Source organism: Rhinoderma darwinii, assembly GCF_050947455.1.
Source record: "Rhinoderma darwinii isolate aRhiDar2 chromosome 5 unlocalized genomic scaffold, aRhiDar2.hap1 SUPER_5_unloc_35, whole genome shotgun sequence".
NCBI classification, from domain to species: Eukaryota; Metazoa; Chordata; class Amphibia; order Anura; family Rhinodermatidae; genus Rhinoderma; species Rhinoderma darwinii.
In genome coordinates, this window is record NW_027461793.1 from 319,470 (window position 1) to 335,778 (window position 16,309).

At 47.8% G+C, this 16,309-nt stretch overlaps 11 non-coding genes across 11 annotated transcripts; all 11 read right to left on the bottom strand.

Moving 5' to 3' along the window:
- Window positions 1-954: 954 nt before the first annotated feature.
- Window positions 955-1,145, bottom strand: LOC142690868 (U2 spliceosomal RNA). Its single transcript, XR_012859547.1, has one exon. It is a non-coding gene; the product is annotated as a U2 spliceosomal RNA (small nuclear RNA).
- Window positions 1,146-2,433: 1,288 nt separating this feature from the next.
- LOC142690869 (U2 spliceosomal RNA) lies at window positions 2,434-2,624 on the bottom strand. Its single transcript, XR_012859548.1, has one exon. It is a non-coding gene; the product is annotated as a U2 spliceosomal RNA (small nuclear RNA).
- A 1,300-nt stretch (window positions 2,625-3,924) lies between these two features.
- On the bottom strand, window positions 3,925-4,115 carry LOC142690870 (U2 spliceosomal RNA). Its single transcript, XR_012859549.1, has one exon. It is a non-coding gene; the product is annotated as a U2 spliceosomal RNA (small nuclear RNA).
- Window positions 4,116-5,395: 1,280 nt separating this feature from the next.
- LOC142690871 (U2 spliceosomal RNA) lies at window positions 5,396-5,586 on the bottom strand. The gene has a single exon (XR_012859550.1). It is a non-coding gene; the product is annotated as a U2 spliceosomal RNA (small nuclear RNA).
- A 1,264-nt stretch (window positions 5,587-6,850) lies between these two features.
- On the bottom strand, window positions 6,851-7,041 carry LOC142690872 (U2 spliceosomal RNA). The gene has a single exon (XR_012859551.1). It is a non-coding gene; the product is annotated as a U2 spliceosomal RNA (small nuclear RNA).
- A 1,288-nt stretch (window positions 7,042-8,329) lies between these two features.
- Window positions 8,330-8,520, bottom strand: LOC142690873 (U2 spliceosomal RNA). The gene has a single exon (XR_012859552.1). It is a non-coding gene; the product is annotated as a U2 spliceosomal RNA (small nuclear RNA).
- A 1,300-nt stretch (window positions 8,521-9,820) lies between these two features.
- LOC142690874 (U2 spliceosomal RNA) lies at window positions 9,821-10,011 on the bottom strand. Its single transcript, XR_012859553.1, has one exon. It is a non-coding gene; the product is annotated as a U2 spliceosomal RNA (small nuclear RNA).
- Window positions 10,012-11,295: 1,284 nt separating this feature from the next.
- LOC142690876 (U2 spliceosomal RNA) lies at window positions 11,296-11,486 on the bottom strand. Its single transcript, XR_012859554.1, has one exon. It is a non-coding gene; the product is annotated as a U2 spliceosomal RNA (small nuclear RNA).
- Window positions 11,487-12,774: 1,288 nt separating this feature from the next.
- LOC142690877 (U2 spliceosomal RNA) lies at window positions 12,775-12,965 on the bottom strand. The gene has a single exon (XR_012859555.1). It is a non-coding gene; the product is annotated as a U2 spliceosomal RNA (small nuclear RNA).
- Window positions 12,966-14,233: 1,268 nt separating this feature from the next.
- On the bottom strand, window positions 14,234-14,424 carry LOC142690878 (U2 spliceosomal RNA). Its single transcript, XR_012859556.1, has one exon. It is a non-coding gene; the product is annotated as a U2 spliceosomal RNA (small nuclear RNA).
- A 1,295-nt stretch (window positions 14,425-15,719) lies between these two features.
- LOC142691005 (U2 spliceosomal RNA) lies at window positions 15,720-15,910 on the bottom strand. Its single transcript, XR_012859672.1, has one exon. It is a non-coding gene; the product is annotated as a U2 spliceosomal RNA (small nuclear RNA).
- Between the last annotated feature and the right edge of the window lie 399 nt (window positions 15,911-16,309).

A 16,309-nucleotide genomic window follows, 5' to 3' on the forward strand; every position in this document is an offset into this window, starting at 1 on the left:
CCAGTCCAGTCCAGTGCTGCCTGCTGAGCAGCACTGACCAACACTGCCTGGGCCCAGGCTTTTATCTCTGAGGCCCCATTATGATGTCAGAAAGCTGGCTCTGGAATCCTGAGGGCTCCACTATGACACGTGCAAAGTTCCGTCTGAACTTTATATAAGACGGTGAGGCTCAGTCAGTCACTCAGTGTTGCCTGAGAGGGCAACACTGCAACAGCCGGCCGCCAGGCTGTCTTTTTTTTGCACAGCTAGTTGCCTCCAGGAGGCCACAAGAGGGAGACAAGGGATTGCAAAATGGAAAATAGGTATCCACCAACTTTACAGACAACTTCTCCTTGCTCCTACAACCTCCATCCTTGCACAGTTTGTTATTCTTCTAGGTAACATAGTAACAAATCCAAATTGCTGCTCTCTTTGTAGGCAAGCAAGGCTTTGTTGCAACTGCAATTCTTACTTCTTCTTGAAATGTAGGGACGACAGTACATTCCATCACATCCATCTAGTGTACACAGGTAGGTCCATTGTGGCGGGCAGGCGAGCGGGCGGGCTGCTTTATTGGCTGTTTGCTGTTCCCCTACTCCACTCCACTATTTGACTGTTGTGCTGCATCAATCAATCAATCAATCAATCAATCAATCAATCAATCAATCAATCAATCAGTGGCTGGCTCAGGTGCAGCTCTTTAACTTACCTAAAAGGGAGGGCGGAGAGAAGACAAGGAAGGTGAATGAGGTGTTCCAATGTGAAATGCCGGAAACACAGAAACACAGACGACACACAACAAGAGGTGGCAATCTATTCATTAATTGCATTTAATCAATGAGCTCATTATCACTCATGCATTGTCCAACAGGTGTTGAAATAATGGGATTAAAAGGGGAGATCCCTTCAGAAAGACAGAAACAATAGCAAAGACAAAAAACACTTTTGGAATCTGCTTTTAGTCAACACATAAGGAAAGGGTGCACCGGTCCTGGAAATACTGCAATACCAGGTCAATGCGTGGAGTGGACAGAGCAAGCTCTATTTCCATCTCCCTGTTCTAAAAATCCATTTAATATATGGTCCCCAGATAGGGGACGTATCAGATATTAAACTGATAAGAACAGATACTACACTTGATCTTAGCCAAAAGGCCGAGAAGCGATAACCCGAACGGGCCGCGCGTTGCCCGAGCCTGCCCGATACTGCTGTTCAGCCCTTGCAGCGATTCAGCCTACTTCTAGGCAATTCCATGGGGCCCTGCAGGCTCACACACTCACAGCTACACGGGAGGTGAATAAAGGCCGGAGAGGAAGCCAGACAGGATTTGCTTCTTTTGCTTGCACCACAATGCAGTGCTGAAAGAGGAGGAATCTACATAAAAACGCCTTCCTGGCAACGCCCAAATGCCCTGCTGCCATGCAGATAAACACTGGCAGCGGCAGCAAGTGCATGCCCACAGCCACCCCTTGTTCCTTCACACCTTGTATCAGCTGTAATCCAGTCCAGTCCAGTGCTGCCTGCTGAGCAGCACTGACCAACACTGCCTGGGCCCAGGCTTTTATCTCTGAGGCCCCATTATGATGTCAGAAAGCTGGCTCTGGAATCCTGAGGGCTCCACTATGACACGTGCAAAGTTCCGTCTGAACTTTATATAAGACGGTGAGGCTCAGTCAGTCACTCAGTGTTGCCTGAGAGGGCAACACTGCAACAGCCGGCCGCCAGGCTGTCTTTTTTTTGCACAGCTAGTTGCCTCCAGGAGGCCACAAGAGGGAGACAAGGGACTGCAAAATGGAAAATAGGCATCCACCAACTTTACAGACAACTTCTCCTTGCTCCTACAACCTCCATCCTTGCGCAGTTTGTTATTCTTCTAGGTAACATAGTAACAAATCCAAATTGCTGCTCTCTTTGTAGGCAAGCAAGGCTTTGTTGCAACTGCAATTCTTACTTCTTCTTGAAATGTAGGGACGACAGTACATTCCATCACATCCATCTAGTGTACACAGGTAGGTCCATTGTGGCGGGCAGGCGAGCGGGCGGGCTGCTTTATTGGCTGTTTGCTGTTCCCCTACTCCACTCCACTATTTGACTGTTGTGCTGCATCAATCAATCAATCAATCAATCAATCAATCAATCAATCAATCAATCAATCAGTGGCTGGCTCAGGTGCAGCTCTTTAACTTACCTAAAAGGGAGGGCGGAGAGAAGACAAGGAAGGTGAATGAGGTGTTCCAATGTGAAATGCCGGAAACACAGAAACACAGACGACACACAACAAGAGGTGGCAATCTATTCATTAATTGCATTTAATCAATGAGCTCATTATCACTCATGCATTGTCCAACAGGTGTTGAAATAATGGGATTAAAAGGGGAGATCCCTTCAGAAAGACAGAAACAATAGCAAAGACAAAAAACACTTTTGGAATCTGCTTTTAGTCAACACATAAGGAAAGGGTGCACCGGTCCTGGAAATACTGCAATACCAGGTCAATGCGTGGAGTGGACAGAGCAAGCTCTATTTCCATCTCCCTGTTCTAAAAATCCATTTAATATATGGTCCCCAGATAGGGGACGTATCAGATATTAAACTGATAAGAACAGATACTACACTTGATCTTAGCCAAAAGGCCGAGAAGCGATAACCCGAACGGGCCGCGCGTTGCCCGAGCCTGCCCGATACTGCTGTTCAGCCCTTGCAGCGATTCAGCCTACTTCTAGGCAATTCCATGGGGCCCTGCAGGCTCACACACTCACAGCTACACGGGAGGTGAATAAAGGCCGGAGAGGAAGCCAGACAGGATTTGCTTCTTTTGCTTGCACCACAATGCAGTGCTGAAAGAGGAGGAATCTACATAAAAACGCCTTCCTGGCAACGCCCAAATGCCCTGCTGCCATGCAGATAAACACTGGCAGCGGCAGCAAGTGCATGCCCACAGCCACCCCTTGTTCCTTCACACCTTGTATCAGCTGTAATCCAGTCCAGTCCAGTGCTGCCTGCTGAGCAGCACTGACCAACACTGCCTGGGCCCAGGCTTTTATCTCTGAGGCCCCATTATGATGTCAGAAAGCTGGCTCTGGAATCCTGAGGGCTCCACTATGACACGTGCAAAGTTCCGTCTGAACTTTATATAAGACGGTGAGGCTCAGTCAGTCACTCAGTGTTGCCTGAGAGGGCAACACTGCAACAGCCGGCCGCCAGGCTGTCTTTTTTTTGCACAGCTAGTTGCCTCCAGGAGGCCACAAGAGGGAGACAAGGGACTGCAAAATGGAAAATAGGCATCCACCAACTTTACAGACAACTTCTCCTTGCTCCTACAACCTCCATCCTTGCACAGTTTGTTATTCTTCTAGGTAACATAGTAACAAATCCAAATTGCTGCTCTCTTTGTAGGCAAGCAAGGCTTTGTTGCAACTGCAATTCTTACTTCTTCTTGAAATGTAGGGACGACAGTACATTCCATCACATCCATCTAGTGTACACAGGTAGGTCCATTGTGGCGGGCAGGCGAGCGGGCGGGCTGCTTTATTGGCTGTTTGCTGTTCCCCTACTCCACTCCACTATTTGACTGTTGTGCTGCATCAATCAATCAATCAATCAATCAATCAATCAATCAATCAATCAATCAATCAATCAATCAATCAGTGGCTGGCTCAGGTGCAGCTCTTTAACTTACCTAAAAGGGAGGGCGGAGAGAAGACAAGGAAGGTGAATGAGGTGTTCCAATGTGAAATGCCGGAAACACAGAAACACAGACGACACACAACAAGAGGTGGCAATCTATTCATTAATTGCATTTAATCAATGAGCTCATTATCACTCATGCATTGTCCAACAGGTGTTGAAATAATGGGATTAAAAGGGGAGATCCCTTCAGAAAGACAGAAACAATAGCAAAGACAAAAAACACTTTTGGAATCTGCTTTTAGTCAACACATAAGGAAAGGGTGCACCGGTCCTGGAAATACTGCAATACCAGGTCAATGCGTGGAGTGGACAGAGCAAGCTCTATTTCCATCTCCCTGTTCTAAAAATCCATTTAATATATGGTCCCCAGATAGGGGACGTATCAGATATTAAACTGATAAGAACAGATACTACACTTGATCTTAGCCAAAAGGCCGAGAAGCGATAACCCGAACGGGCCGCGCGTTGCCCGAGCCTGCCCGATACTGCTGTTCAGCCCTTGCAGCGATTCAGCCTACTTCTAGGCAATTCCATGGGGCCCTGCAGGCTCACACACTCACAGCTACACGGGAGGTGAATAAAGGCCGGAGAGGAAGCCAGACAGGATTTGCTTCTTTTGCTTGCACCACAATGCAGTGCTGAAAGAGGAGGAATCTACATAAAAACGCCTTCCTGGCAACGCCCAAATGCCCTGCTGCCATGCAGATAAACACTGGCAGCGGCAGCAAGTGCATGCCCACAGCCACCCCTTGTTCCTTCACACCTTGTATCAGCTGTAATCCAGTCCAGTCCAGTGCTGCCTGCTGAGCAGCACTGACCAACACTGCCTGGGCCCAGGCTTTTATCTCTGAGGCCCCATTATGATGTCAGAAAGCTGGCTCTGGAATCCTGAGGGCTCCACTATGACACGTGCAAAGTTCCGTCTGAACTTTATATAAGACGGTGAGGCTCAGTCAGTCACTCAGTGTTGCCTGAGAGGGCAACACTGCAACAGCCGGCCGCCAGGCTGTCTTTTTTTTGCACAGCTAGTTGCCTCCAGGAGGCCACAAGAGGGAGACAAGGGACTGCAAAATGGAAAATAGGCATCCACCAACTTTACAGACAACTTCTCCTTGCTCCTACAACCTCCATCCTTGCACAGTTTGTTATTCTTCTAGGTAACATAGTAACAAATCCAAATTGCTGCTCTCTTTGTAGGCAAGCAAGGCTTTGTTGCAACTGCAATTCTTACTTCTTCTTGAAATGTAGGGACGACAGTACATTCCATCACATCCATCTAGTGTACACAGGTAGGTCCATTGTGGCGGGCAGGCGAGCGGGCGGGCTGCTTTATTGGCTGTTTGCTGTTCCCCTACTCCACTCCACTATTTGACTGTTGTGCTGCATCAATCAATCAATCAATCAATCAATCAATCAATCAATCAATCAGTGGCTGGCTCAGGTGCAGCTCTTTAACTTACCTAAAAGGGAGGGCGGAGAGAAGACAAGGAAGGTGAATGAGGTGTTCCAATGTGAAATGCCGGAAACACAGAAACACAGACGACACACAACAAGAGGTGGCAATCTATTCATTAATTGCATTTAATCAATGAGCTCATTATCACTCATGCATTGTCCAACAGGTGTTGAAATAATGGGATTAAAAGGGGAGATCCCTTCAGAAAGACAGAAACAATAGCAAAGACAAAAAACACTTTTGGAATCTGCTTTTAGTCAACACATAAGGAAAGGGTGCACCGGTCCTGGAAATACTGCAATACCAGGTCAATGCGTGGAGTGGACAGAGCAAGCTCTATTTCCATCTCCCTGTTCTAAAAATCCATTTAATATATGGTCCCCAGATAGGGGACGTATCAGATATTAAACTGATAAGAACAGATACTACACTTGATCTTAGCCAAAAGGCCGAGAAGCGATAACCCGAACGGGCCGCGCGTTGCCCGAGCCTGCCCGATACTGCTGTTCAGCCCTTGCAGCGATTCAGCCTACTTCTAGGCAATTCCATGGGGCCCTGCAGGCTCACACACTCACAGCTACACGGGAGGTGAATAAAGGCCGGAGAGGAAGCCAGACAGGATTTGCTTCTTTTGCTTGCACCACAATGCAGTGCTGAAAGAGGAGGAATCTACATAAAAACGCCTTCCTGGCAACGCCCAAATGCCCTGCTGCCATGCAGATAAACACTGGCAGCGGCAGCAAGTGCATGCCCACAGCCACCCCTTGTTCCTTCACACCTTGTATCAGCTGTAATCCAGTCCAGTCCAGTGCTGCCTGCTGAGCAGCACTGACCAACACTGCCTGGGCCCAGGCTTTTATCTCTGAGGCCCCATTATGATGTCAGAAAGCTGGCTCTGGAATCCTGAGGGCTCCACTATGACACGTGCAAAGTTCCGTCTGAACTTTATATAAGACGGTGAGGCTCAGTCAGTCACTCAGTGTTGCCTGAGAGGGCAACACTGCAACAGCCGGCCGCCAGGCTGTCTTTTTTTTGCACAGCTAGTTGCCTCCAGGAGGCCACAAGAGGGAGACAAGGGACTGCAAAATGGAAAATAGGCATCCACCAACTTTACAGACAACTTCTCCTTGCTCCTACAACCTCCATCCTTGCACAGTTTGTTATTCTTCTAGGTAACATAGTAACAAATCCAAATTGCTGCTCTCTTTGTAGGCAAGCAAGGCTTTGTTGCAACTGCAATTCTTACTTCTTCTTGAAATGTAGGGACGACAGTACATTCCATCACATCCATCTAGTGTACACAGGTAGGTCCATTGTGGCGGGCAGGCGAGCGGGCGGGCTGCTTTATTGGCTGTTTGCTGTTCCCCTACTCCACTCCACTATTTGACTGTTGTGCTGCATCAATCAATCAATCAATCAATCAATCAGTGGCTGGCTCAGGTGCAGCTCTTTAACTTACCTAAAAGGGAGGGCGGAGAGAAGACAAGGAAGGTGAATGAGGTGTTCCAATGTGAAATGCCGGAAACACAGAAACACAGACGACACACAACAAGAGGTGGCAATCTATTCATTAATTGCATTTAATCAATGAGCTCATTATCACTCATGCATTGTCCAACAGGTGTTGAAATAATGGGATTAAAAGGGGAGATCCCTTCAGAAAGACAGAAACAATAGCAAAGACAAAAAACACTTTTGGAATCTGCTTTTAGTCAACACATAAGGAAAGGGTGCACCGGTCCTGGAAATACTGCAATACCAGGTCAATGCGTGGAGTGGACAGAGCAAGCTCTATTTCCATCTCCCTGTTCTAAAAATCCATTTAATATATGGTCCCCAGATAGGGGACGTATCAGATATTAAACTGATAAGAACAGATACTACACTTGATCTTAGCCAAAAGGCCGAGAAGCGATAACCCGAACGGGCCGCGCGTTGCCCGAGCCTGCCCGATACTGCTGTTCAGCCCTTGCAGCGATTCAGCCTACTTCTAGGCAATTCCATGGGGCCCTGCAGGCTCACACACTCACAGCTACACGGGAGGTGAATAAAGGCCGGAGAGGAAGCCAGACAGGATTTGCTTCTTTTGCTTGCACCACAATGCAGTGCTGAAAGAGGAGGAATCTACATAAAAACGCCTTCCTGGCAACGCCCAAATGCCCTGCTGCCATGCAGATAAACACTGGCAGCGGCAGCAAGTGCATGCCCACAGCCACCCCTTGTTCCTTCACACCTTGTATCAGCTGTAATCCAGTCCAGTCCAGTGCTGCCTGCTGAGCAGCACTGACCAACACTGCCTGGGCCCAGGCTTTTATCTCTGAGGCCCCATTATGATGTCAGAAAGCTGGCTCTGGAATCCTGAGGGCTCCACTATGACACGTGCAAAGTTCCGTCTGAACTTTATATAAGACGGTGAGGCTCAGTCAGTCACTCAGTGTTGCCTGAGAGGGCAACACTGCAACAGCCGGCCGCCAGGCTGTCTTTTTTTTGCACAGCTAGTTGCCTCCAGGAGGCCACAAGAGGGAGACAAGGGACTGCAAAATGGAAAATAGGCATCCACCAACTTTACAGACAACTTCTCCTTGCTCCTACAACCTCCATCCTTGCAAAGTTTGTTATTCTTCTAGGTAACATAGTAACAAATCCAAATTGCTGCTCTCTTTGTAGGCAAGCAAGGCTTTGTTGCAACTGCAATTCTTACTTCTTCTTGAAATGTAGGGACGACAGTACATTCCATCACATCCATCTAGTGTACACAGGTAGGTCCATTGTGGCGGGCAGGCGAGCGGGCGGGCTGCTTTATTGGCTGTTTGCTGTTCCCCTACTCCACTCCACTATTTGACTGTTGTGCTGCATCAATCAATCAATCAATCAATCAATCAATCAATCAATCAATCAATCAATCAGTGGCTGGCTCAGGTGCAGCTCTTTAACTTACCTAAAAGGGAGGGCGGAGAGAAGACAAGGAAGGTGAATGAGGTGTTCCAATGTGAAATGCCGGAAACACAGAAACACAGACGACACACAACAAGAGGTGGCAATCTATTCATTAATTGCATTTAATCAATGAGCTCATTATCACTCATGCATTGTCCAACAGGTGTTGAAATAATGGGATTAAAAGGGGAGATCCCTTCAGAAAGACAGAAACAATAGCAAAGACAAAAAACACTTTTGGAATCTGCTTTTAGTCAACACATAAGGAAAGGGTGCACCGGTCCTGGAAATACTGCAATACCAGGTCAATGCGTGGAGTGGACAGAGCAAGCTCTATTTCCATCTCCCTGTTCTAAAAATCCATTTAATATATGGTCCCCAGATAGGGGACGTATCAGATATTAAACTGATAAGAACAGATACTACACTTGATCTTAGCCAAAAGGCCGAGAAGCGATAACCCGAACGGGCCGCGCGTTGCCCGAGCCTGCCCGATACTGCTGTTCAGCCCTTGCAGCGATTCAGCCTACTTCTAGGCAATTCCATGGGGCCCTGCAGGCTCACACACTCACAGCTACACGGGAGGTGAATAAAGGCCGGAGAGGAAGCCAGACAGGATTTGCTTCTTTTGCTTGCACCACAATGCAGTGCTGAAAGAGGAGGAATCTACATAAAAACGCCTTCCTGGCAACGCCCAAATGCCCTGCTGCCATGCAGATAAACACTGGCAGCGGCAGCAAGTGCATGCCCACAGCCACCCCTTGTTCCTTCACACCTTGTATCAGCTGTAATCCAGTCCAGTCCAGTGCTGCCTGCTGAGCAGCACTGACCAACACTGCCTGGGCCCAGGCTTTTATCTCTGAGGCCCCATTATGATGTCAGAAAGCTGGCTCTGGAATCCTGAGGGCTCCACTATGACACGTGCAAAGTTCCGTCTGAACTTTATATAAGACGGTGAGGCTCAGTCAGTCACTCAGTGTTGCCTGAGAGGGCAACACTGCAACAGCCGGCCGCCAGGCTGTCTTTTTTTTGCACAGCTAGTTGCCTCCAGGAGGCCACAAGAGGGAGACAAGGGATTGCAAAATGGAAAATAGGTATCCACCAACTTTACAGACAACTTCTCCTTGCTCCTACAACCTCCATCCTTGCACAGTTTGTTATTCTTCTAGGTAACATAGTAACAAATCCAAATTGCTGCTCTCTTTGTAGGCAAGCAAGGCTTTGTTGCAACTGCAATTCTTACTTCTTCTTGAAATGTAGGGACGACAGTACATTCCATCACATCCATCTAGTGTACACAGGTAGGTCCATTGTGGCGGGCAGGCGAGCGGGCGGGCTGCTTTATTGGCTGTTTGCTGTTCCCCTACTCCACTCCACTATTTGACTGTTGTGCTGCATCAATCAATCAATCAATCAATCAATCAATCAATCAATCAATCAATCAATCAATCAATCAATCAGTGGCTGGCTCAGGTGCAGCTCTTTAACTTACCTAAAAGGGAGGGCGGAGAGAAGACAAGGAAGGTGAATGAGGTGTTCCAATGTGAAATGCCGGAAACACAGAAACACAGACGACACACAACAAGAGGTGGCAATCTATTCATTAATTGCATTTAATCAATGAGCTCATTATCACTCATGCATTGTCCAACAGGTGTTGAAATAATGGGATTAAAAGGGGAGATCCCTTCAGAAAGACAGAAACAATAGCAAAGACAAAAAACACTTTTGGAATCTGCTTTTAGTCAACACATAAGGAAAGGGTGCACCGGTCCTGGAAATACTGCAATACCAGGTCAATGCGTGGAGTGGACAGAGCAAGCTCTATTTCCATCTCCCTGTTCTAAAAATCCATTTAATATATGGTCCCCAGATAGGGGACGTATCAGATATTAAACTGATAAGAACAGATACTACACTTGATCTTAGCCAAAAGGCCGAGAAGCGATAACCCGAACGGGCCGCGCGTTGCCCGAGCCTGCCCGATACTGCTGTTCAGCCCTTGCAGCGATTCAGCCTACTTCTAGGCAATTCCATGGGGCCCTGCAGGCTCACACACTCACAGCTACACGGGAGGTGAATAAAGGCCGGAGAGGAAGCCAGACAGGATTTGCTTCTTTTGCTTGCACCACAATGCAGTGCTGAAAGAGGAGGAATCTACATAAAAACGCCTTCCTGGCAACGCCCAAATGCCCTGCTGCCATGCAGATAAACACTGGCAGCGGCAGCAAGTGCATGCCCACAGCCACCCCTTGTTCCTTCACACCTTGTATCAGCTGTAATCCAGTCCAGTCCAGTGCTGCCTGCTGAGCAGCACTGACCAACACTGCCTGGGCCCAGGCTTTTATCTCTGAGGCCCCATTATGATGTCAGAAAGCTGGCTCTGGAATCCTGAGGGCTCCACTATGACACGTGCAAAGTTCCGTCTGAACTTTATATAAGACGGTGAGGCTCAGTCAGTCACTCAGTGTTGCCTGAGAGGGCAACACTGCAACAGCCGGCCGCCAGGCTGTCTTTTTTTTGCACAGCTAGTTGCCTCCAGGAGGCCACAAGAGGGAGACAAGGGACTGCAAAATGGAAAATAGGCATCCACCAACTTTACAGACAACTTCTCCTTGCTCCTACAACCTCCATCCTTGCACAGTTTGTTATTCTTCTAGGTAACATAGTAACAAATCCAAATTGCTGCTCTCTTTGTAGGCAAGCAAGGCTTTGTTGCAACTGCAATTCTTACTTCTTCTTGAAATGTAGGGACGACAGTACATTCCATCACATCCATCTAGTGTACACAGGTAGGTCCATTGTGGCGGGCAGGCGAGCGGGCGGGCTGCTTTATTGGCTGTTTGCTGTTCCCCTACTCCACTCCACTATTTGACTGTTGTGCTGCATCAATCAATCAATCAATCAATCAATCAATCAATCAATCAATCAATCAGTGGCTGGCTCAGGTGCAGCTCTTTAACTTACCTAAAAGGGAGGGCGGAGAGAAGACAAGGAAGGTGAATGAGGTGTTCCAATGTGAAATGCCGGAAACACAGAAACACAGACGACACACAACAAGAGGTGGCAATCTATTCATTAATTGCATTTAATCAATGAGCTCATTATCACTCATGCATTGTCCAACAGGTGTTGAAATAATGGGATTAAAAGGGGAGATCCCTTCAGAAAGACAGAAACAATAGCAAAGACAAAAAACACTTTTGGAATCTGCTTTTAGTCAACACATAAGGAAAGGGTGCACCGGTCCTGGAAATACTGCAATACCAGGTCAATGCGTGGAGTGGACAGAGCAAGCTCTATTTCCATCTCCCTGTTCTAAAAATCCATTTAATATATGGTCCCCAGATAGGGGACGTATCAGATATTAAACTGATAAGAACAGATACTACACTTGATCTTAGCCAAAAGGCCGAGAAGCGATAACCCGAACGGGCCGCGCGTTGCCCGAGCCTGCCCGATACTGCTGTTCAGCCCTTGCAGCGATTCAGCCTACTTCTAGGCAATTCCATGGGGCCCTGCAGGCTCACACACTCACAGCTACACGGGAGGTGAATAAAGGCCGGAGAGGAAGCCAGACAGGATTTGCTTCTTTTGCTTGCACCACAATGCAGTGCTGAAAGAGGAGGAATCTACATAAAAACGCCTTCCTGGCAACGCCCAAATGCGCTGCTGCCATGCAGATAAACACTGGCAGCGGCAGCAAGTGCATGCCCACAGCCACCCCTTGTTCCTTCACACCTTGTATCAGCTGTAATCCAGTCCAGTCCAGTGCTGCCTGCTGAGCAGCACTGACCAACACTGCCTGGGCCCAGGCTTTTATCTCTGAGGCCCCATTATGATGTCAGAAAGCTGGCTCTGGAATCCTGAGGGCTCCACTATGACACGTGCAAAGTTCCGTCTGAACTTTATATAAGACGGTGAGGCTCAGTCAGTCACTCAGTGTTGCCTGAGAGGGCAACACTGCAACAGCCGGCCGCCAGGCTGTCTTTTTTTTGCACAGCTAGTTGCCTCCAGGAGGCCACAAGAGGGAGACAAGGGATTGCAAAATGGAAAATAGGTATCCACCAACTTTACAGACAACTTCTCCTTGCTCCTACAACCTCCATCCTTGCACAGTTTGTTATTCTTCTAGGTAACATAGTAACAAATCCAAATTGCTGCTCTCTTTGTAGGCAAGCAAGGCTTTGTTGCAACTGCAATTCTTACTTCTTCTTGAAATGTAGGGACGACAGTACATTCCATCACATCCATCTAGTGTACACAGGTAGGTCCATTGTGGCGGGCAGGCGAGCGGGCGGGCTGCTTTATTGGCTGTTTGCTGTTCCCCTACTCCACTCCACTATTTGACTGTTGTGCTGCATCAATCAATCAATCAATCAATCAATCAATCAATCAATCAATCAATCAATCAGTGGCTGGCTCAGGTGCAGCTCTTTAACTTACCTAAAAGGGAGGGCGGAGAGAAGACAAGGAAGGTGAATGAGGTGTTCCAATGTGAAATGCCGGAAACACAGAAACACAGACGACACACAACAAGAGGTGGCAATCTATTCATTAATTGCATTTAATCAATGAGCTCATTATCACTCATGCATTGTCCAACAGGTGTTGAAATAATGGGATTAAAAGGGGAGATCCCTTCAGAAAGACAGAAACAATAGCAAAGACAAAAAACACTTTTGGAATCTGCTTTTAGTCAACACATAAGGAAAGGGTGCACCGGTCCTGGAAATACTGCAATACCAGGTCAATGCGTGGAGTGGACAGAGCAAGCTCTATTTCCATCTCCCTGTTCTAAAAATCCATTTAATATATGGTCCCCAGATAGGGGACGTATCAGATATTAAACTGATAAGAACAGATACTACACTTGATCTTAGCCAAAAGGCCGAGAAGCGATAACCCGAACGGGCCGCGCGTTGCCCGAGCCTGCCCGATACTGCTGTTCAGCCCTTGCAGCGATTCAGCCTACTTCTAGGCAATTCCATGGGGCCCTGCAGGCTCACACACTCACAGCTACACGGGAGGTGAATAAAGGCCGGAGAGGAAGCCAGACAGGATTTGCTTCTTTTGCTTGCACCACAATGCAGTGCTGAAAGAGGAGGAATCTACATAAAAACGCCTTCCTGGCAACGCCCAAATGCCCTGCTGCCATGCAGATAAACACTGGCAGCGGCAGCAAGTGCATGCCCACAGCCACCCCTTGTTCCTTCACACCTTGTATCAGCTGTAATCCAGTCCAGTCCAGTGCTGCCTGCTGAGCAGCACTGACCAACACTGCCTGGGCCCAGGCTTTTATCTCTGAGGCCCCATTATGATGTCAGAAAGCTGGCTCTGGAATCCTGAGGGCTCCACTATGACACGTGCAAAGTTCCGTCTGAACTTTATATAAGACGGTGAGGCTCAGTCAGTCACTCAGTGTTGCCTGAGAGGGCAACACTGCAACAGCCGGCCGCCAGGCTGTCTTTTTTTTGCACAGCTAGTTGCCTCCAGGAGGCCACAAGAGGGAGACAAGGGACTGCAAAATGGAAAATAGGCATCCACCAACTTTACAGACAACTTCTCCTTGCTCCTACAACCTCCATCCTTGCACAGTTTGTTATTCTTCTAGGTAACATAGTAACAAATCCAAATTGCTGCTCTCTTTGTAGGCAAGCAAGGCTTTGTTGCAACTGCAATTCTTACTTCTTCTTGAAATGTAGGGACGACAGTACATTCCATCACATCCATCTAGTGTACACAGGTAGGTCCATTGTGGCGGGCAGGCGAGCGGGCGGGCTGCTTTATTGGCTGTTTGCTGTTCCCCTACTCCACTCCACTATTTGACTGTTGTGCTGCATCAATCAATCAATCAATCAATCAATCAATCAGTGGCTGGCTCAGGTGCAGCTCTTTAACTTACCTAAAAGGGAGGGCGGAGAGAAGACAAGGAAGGTGAATGAGGTGTTCCAATGTGAAATGCCGGAAACACAGAAACACAGACGACACACAACAAGAGGTGGCAATCTATTCATTAATTGCATTTAATCAATGAGCTCATTATCACTCATGCATTGTCCAACAGGTGTTGAAATAATGGGATTAAAAGGGGAGATCCCTTCAGAAAGACAGAAACAATAGCAAAGACAAAAAACACTTTTGGAATCTGCTTTTAGTCAACACATAAGGAAAGGGTGCACCGGTCCTGGAAATACTGCAATACCAGGTCAATGCGTGGAGTGGACAGAGCAAGCTCTATTTCCATCTCCCTGTTCTAAAAATCCATTTAATATATGGTCCCCAGATAGGGGACGTATCAGATATTAAACTGATAAGAACAGATACTACACTTGATCTTAGCCAAAAGGCCGAGAAGCGATAACCCGAACGGGCCGCGCGTTGCCCGAGCCTGACGATACTGCTGTTCAGCCCTTGCAGCGATTCAGCCTACTTCTAGGCAATTCCATGGGGCCCTGCAGGCTCACACACTCACAGCTACACAGGAGGTGAATAAAGGCCGGAGAGGAAGCCAGACAGGATTTGCTTCTTTTGCTTGCACCACAATGCAGTGCTGAAAGAGGAGGAATCTACATAAAAACGCCTTCCTGGCAACGCCCAAATGCCCTGCTGCCATGCAGATAAACACTGGCAGCGGCAGCAAGTGCATGCCCACAGCCACCCCTTGTTCCTTCACACCTTGTATCAGCTGTAATCCAGTCCAGTCCAGTGCTGCCTGCTGAGCAGCACTGACCAACACTGCCTGGGCCCAGGCTTTTATCTCTGAGGCCCCATTATGATGTCAGAAAGCTGGCTCTGGAATCCTGAGGGCTCCACTATGACACGTGCAAAGTTCCGTCTGAACTTTATATAAGACGGTGAGGCTCAGTCAGTCACTCAGTGTTGCCTGAGAGGGCAACACTGCAACAGCCGGCCGCCAGGCTGTCTTTTTTTTGCACAGCTAGTTGCCTCCAGGAGGCCACAAGAGGGAGACAAGGGACTGCAAAATGGAAAATAGGCATCCACCAACTTTACAGACAACTTCTCCTTGCTCCTACAACCTCCATCCTTGCACAGTTTGTTATTCTTCTAGGTAACATAGTAACAAATCCAAATTGCTGCTCTCTTTGTAGGCAAGCAAGGCTTTGTTGCAACTGCAATTCTTACTTCTTCTTGAAATGTAGGGACGACAGTACATTCCATCACATCCATCTAGTGTACACAGGTAGGTCCATTGTGGCGGGCAGGCGAGCGGGCGGGCTGCTTTATTGGCTGTTTGCTGTTCCCCTACTCCACTCCACTATTTGACTGTTGTGCTGCATCAATCAATCAATCAATCAATCAATCAATCAATCAATCAATCAATCAATCAATCAATCAGTGGCTGGCTCAGGTGCAGCTCTTTAACTTACCTAAAAGGGAGGGCGGAGAGAAGACAAGGAAGGTGAATGAGGTGTTCCAATGTGAAATGCCGGAAACACAGAAACACAGACGACACACAACAAGAGGTGGCAATCTATTCATTAATTGCATTTAATCAATGAGCTCATTATCACTCATGCATTGTCCAACAGGTGTTGAAATAATGGGATTAAAAGGGGAGATCCCTTCAGAAAGACAGAAACAATAGCAAAGACAAAAAACACTTTTGGAATCTGCTTTTAGTCAACACATAAGGAAAGGGTGCACCGGTCCTGGAAATACTGCAATACCAGGTCAATGCGTGGAGTGGACAGAGCAAGCTCTATTTCCATCTCCCTGTTCTAAAAATCCATTTAATATATGGTCCCCAGATAGGGGACGTATCAGATATTAAACTGATAAGAACAGATACTACACTTGATCTTAGCCAAAAGGCCGAGAAGCAATAACCCGAACGGGCCGCGCGTTGCCCGAGCCTGCCCGATACTGCTGTTCAGCCCTTGCAGCGATTCAGCCTACTTCTAGGCAATTCCATGGGGCCCTGCAGGCTCACACACTCACAGCTACACGGGAGGTGAATAAAGGCCGGAGAGGAAGCCAGACAGGATTTGCTTCTTTTGCTTGCACCACAATGCAGTGCTGAAAGAGGAGGAATCTACATAAAAACGCCTTCCTGGCAACGCCCAAATGCCCTGCTGCCATGCAGATAAACACTGGCAGCGGCAGCAAGTGCATGCCCACAGCCACCCCTTGTTCCTTCACACCTTGTATCAGCTGTAATCCAGTCCAGTCCAGTGCTGCCTGCTGAGCAGCACTGACCAACACTGCCTGGGCCCAGGCTTTTAT